Source organism: Oncorhynchus mykiss, chromosome 7 (assembly GCF_057628025.1).
Source record: "Oncorhynchus mykiss isolate SJ-2025 chromosome 7, ASM5762802v1, whole genome shotgun sequence".
Taxonomy (NCBI): Eukaryota; Metazoa; Chordata; class Actinopteri; order Salmoniformes; family Salmonidae; genus Oncorhynchus; species Oncorhynchus mykiss.
In genome coordinates, this window is record NC_143028.1 from 59,263,771 (window position 1) to 59,268,835 (window position 5,065).

A 5,065-nucleotide genomic window follows, 5' to 3' on the forward strand; every position below is an offset into this window, starting at 1 on the left:
GTTAGTTTTTTATTAAAGTCTGGGAGACTGAGGGAGGAGAGAGCATGAGTTTAAGTACAGTAAAAATAAAAATAAATATTATATAAAAATAACCAGTGACTAATTATTAATTAAACGCTATATCACAGACAGCAATAGTGAAGGTGCATAAGTATACTATTACGAGCATAGCCTACTTCTCTGTACTCAGAAGAGACCGCAGGTAGTTGGTCAGAAGGCTCTGGAGGCCCTTGGAATATTCTGTCTCTGTTGCACCTGGAGAGAGCTGGATAGAAGTACTGAGTGTGTTTGAAAGAAAGGGAGCAATAGTTAATATGTAACAAATACTACATTATTGAGGAATATAAAGGGGCCTTCAAATCAGACCAATTTAAGTGTAAGAGACACAGCAACTCAATGGTTTTCAATGGGAGGAGTGTGTTGGAAAGCCCTAGCATTGTAGTGCGCTGTCCATGAAAAGTTGCAAAGATGTATCCATTAAAAATCTAGAGGAGTTTCTCCTTACCACACCGCTGCGTCAGACATGCATTTTAGGCATTTTGATTTGAAGGAGGCTTTACTCTGTTTGAAATTGCATCTTCATGTCTAACTTCGCTCTTACTTGCCACAGATGGGTGGAGATTTCACTTAAGAACCAATGGAATGGTCTAAAATGGGAAAACTCTACCCACCCAGGGGACTGGGCCATGTTAAATGAACTGGCCCACTCTCTGACCCCTAAGCCCTCTCCAGTGAACCCTCTTTGTCATAGGGTCTCCTGTCTAACCCTCTAATCAGTGTCTCTGACGGGGTTACTCCACTAGACAGGTTTATGGTGCATAGGTATTCTCCGCTCCTCATATGCCTGGAATAGTAGTTCAAATAGTATCGGTTGGGAGCCCAGCGCCTAAGGAGTTGGATCTATAACCGAAAGGTGCTGCTTCAAAGCCCGGGCCAGGTGCTAGAAAAAAAGGAGGGAACTGATCTGGCAATTGGAGGGCTGCTGGGCTCACATCCTATAGACCATCCCCTACTGTTGGGCCATTGAGCAAGGCCATTAACACCACATCATGCTTGCCATACAGGGGCACTGCACTGCAGCATGACCCTGTGCTCGTCTCAACTGTTAGTGATGTGTGCCGTCATGACTTACTGACACAGTGCTCCATGTTCCTGCTGGTAGCAGACCTTAACCTGGATGAGTATGGTTGCATCTATCTGCACCAGGCTCCTTGGAAATCAGATGACACATCTGCATACATTAGCAAAATACAATTGTTCCTGTATTTCGACAATTGTAGTCAAGACAGACAATGTTTATTTTAAGCAGGAGTGTACAGGTTTTTGTTCCAGCACTAACACTTCACTGAACTAATTGTGGTCTAAATTGAAGACCATGACTAGTTGAATGAGATGTTCGTGACAGGCAGGAATAATAACGTGCACAGTTCAGTCCCCTGGGACTAGAGTTGCAAAAATCCAGTAACTTTCCCAAAATATTGGTTATCCAGAAATTTCCTGCTGATTCGGGGAAACTTCCAACCAGGTTTTCTGGAAGACTGAGTAATTTTGAGAAAGTTACCAGAATTACCAGAATACACATGTCTGTATTATAGAACAAGATCCCTAAGTTACAATGAGATGACAATTCTACATGATAGTGAATAACATTTGTGGATCTACAGGTAACTGCCAAAATAAAAGGTAACACCAACAAAGTGTCTTAATAGAGCATTGGGTCTTCACGAGTCAGAAATGCTTCAATGCACGTTGGCATAGATTCTACAAATGTTGAACTCTATTGGAGGGATACCACACCATTATTCTACAAGAAATTCCAACCCTGGTGTTTTGTTGGTGGTGGAAAACATCATCTCTGGCACCGCTCCAAAATCTCCCATAAGTGTTAAATTCAGTTGAGATCTGGTGACAGACGGTCATGGCATATGGCTTACATTGTTTTCATGCTCATCAAACCATTCAGGCACTTGTGCCCTGTGGATGGGGGCATTGTCTTCCTATGAGGGCATTTCCATGGTAGCCAAAATAACGGCCTGCCCAGAATTTTTATACATCACCCTAAGCATGATGGGATTTTAATTGCTTAATTAACTCAGGGACCACACCTTTGTGGAAGCTTCGGCTTTCAATATGATTTGTATCCTTCATTTACTCAAGTGTTTCCATTATTTTGGCAGATACCTATATAAGTATCTAACATGTTACACCTTACTGATTTAACCTCAGATTTTCCTTGTGCTCAGGAGATCCTTAAAGTTCTACATATGTTTGGGTGTTATGTGCTTAAGTCTTAAATATAACTAGCAAATATATAGTTTTGTTTCTAGAAACCTATCATTAGCTACATTGATGAACTCAGCTGATGGTGGGACTTAGCTATCTAGATAGCTCTTCCCCAGCAGATTCAGCCTAGCTAGCTACCTATCTACCTACCTAATGGCCTTTTTATCATCTTTATAGATGAATAAAAATATATTCATTTTAGTCTCACATCTAGAGCTGCCTAATATAGCAAGCCAGTTGATAGTACAGTAGCTAGGATGAATACAATGTGTGACAGTAGCTATGGGCGACATTATACAATTGAGTGAGATGTAATCCGAAGGAATGACATCACAACAGAAAAAGATTTATAGCTAAACTAAAATAACTGATTCTACCATTACAGATATCCACTGGCAAATCTTTACACAAATGAGATCTTCAAAAACATGTTGAAAAAGCATTAGGATGAATTGGCTAGCTAGCTTTTTTACCTAAAAGAAGAATCACCTTGCGGGGAGTCCTCCATGTTGCAATGTGGCTAGCTACCTACTCAATGTCTAGGTTTACCTCTACTGTATTCACATCCTACCATACCCTTGTCTGTACATTATGCCTTGAATCTATTCTTCCGCGCCCAGAAACCTGCTCCTTTTACTCTCTGTTCCGAACGCACTGGACGACCAGTTCAGTCCTCCTCTGTTCCTCTGGTGATGTAGAGGTTAATCCAGGCCCTGCAGTGCCTAGCTCCACTCCCTTTCCCTAGGCGCTCTCATTTGTTGACTTCTGTAACCGTAAAAGCCTTGGTTTCATGCATGTTAACATTAGAAGCATCCTCCCTAAGTTTGTTTTATTCACTGCTTTAGCACACTCTGCCAACCCGGATGTCCTAGCCGTGTCTGAATCCTGGCTTAGGAAGGCCAACAAAAATCCTGAAATAGATATCCTCCTGACCAACCTGCCCTCTAAATACAACTCTGCTGTCTTCAACCAGGATCTCAGCGATCACCGTCTCATTGCCTACGTCTGTAATTGGTCTGCGGTCAAACGACCACCCCTCATCACTGTCAAACGCTCCCTAAAACACTTCAGCTGGCAGGCCTTTCTAATTGACCTGGCTCGGGTATCCTGGAAGGATATTGACCTCATTCCATCAGTAGAGGATGCCTGGTTATTCTTTAAAAAAGTGCTATCCTCACCCTCTTAAATAAGCATGCCCCATTCAAAACCAGGAAGAGATATAGCCCTTGGTTCACTCCAGACCTGACTGTCCTTGACCAGCACAAAAACATCCTGTGTCGTACTGCATTAGCACCGTATAGCCCCCACAATATGCAGTTAGGAAAGCTAAGGCTAGCCTTTTCAAACAGAAATTTGCATCCTGTAGCACAAACTCCAAAAAGTTCTGGGACACTGTAAAATCCATGGAGAATAAGAGCACCTCCTACCAGCTGCCCACTGCACTGAGGCTAGGAAACACTGTCACCACCGATAAATCCACGATAATTGAGAATTTCAATAAGCATTTTTCTACGGCTGGCCATGCTTTCCACCTGGCTACCTCTACCCCGGTCAACAGCACTGCACCCCCCACAGCAACTTGCCCAAGCCTACCCCATTTCTCCTTCACCCAAATCCAGATAGCTGGTGTTCTGAAAGAGTTGCAAAATCTGGACCCCTGCAAATCAGCTGGGCTAGACAATCTGGACCCTTTATTTCTAAATTAACCGCGGCAATTGTTGCAACCCCTATTAGTAGCCTGTTCAACATGTCTTTCGTATCGTCTGAGATCCCCAAAGATTGGAAAGCTGTCGCGGTAATCCCCCTCTTCGAAGGAGGAGACACTCTAGATCCAAACTGTTACAGACCTATATATACCCTACCCTGCCTTTCTAAGGAATTTGAAAGTCGAGTTAACAAACAGATCACCGACCAATTCGAATCCCACAGTACCTTCTCCGCTATGCAATCTGGTTTCCGAGCTGGTCATGGGTGCACCTCAGCCATGCTCAAGGTCTTAAACAATATCATAACCGCCATCGACAAAAGACAATACTGTGCAGCCGTATTCATTGACCTGGCCAAGACTTTTGACCTTAAATGACTGCCTCGCCTGGTTCACCAATTACTTCTCAGAGTTCAGTGTGTCAAACCGGAGGGCCTGTTGTCTGGACCTCTGGCAGTCTCTATGGGGGTGCCACAGGGTTAATTTCTGGGGCTGACTCTTTTCAGAGTTCAGTGTGTCAAATCGGAGGGCCTGTTGTCTGGAACTCTGGCAGTCTCTATGGGGGTGCCACAGGGTTAAATTCTGGGGCTGACTCTTTTCTTTGTATACATCAATGATGTCGCTCTTGCTGCTGGTGATTCTCTGATCCACCTCTATGCAGACGACACCATTCTGTATACTTCAAGCCCTTCTTTGGAAACTGTGTTAACAAACCTCCAAACAAGCTTCAATGCCATACAACTCTCCTTCCGTGGCCTCCAACTGCTCTTAAATGCTAGTAAAACTAAATGCATGCTCTTCAACGGATTGTTGCCCGCACCTGCCACCCTGCCCGACCGACATCACTACTCTAGACGGTTCTGACTTAGAATATGGGGACAACTACAAATACCTAGGTGTCTGGTTAGACTGTAAACTCTCCTTCCAGACTCATATTAAGCATCTCCAATCCAAAATTAAATCTAGAATCGGCTTCCTATTTTGCAACAAAGCATCCTTCACTTATGCTGCCAAACATACCCTCGTAAAACTGACTATCCTACCGATCCTTGACTTCGGCGATGTCATTTACAAAAT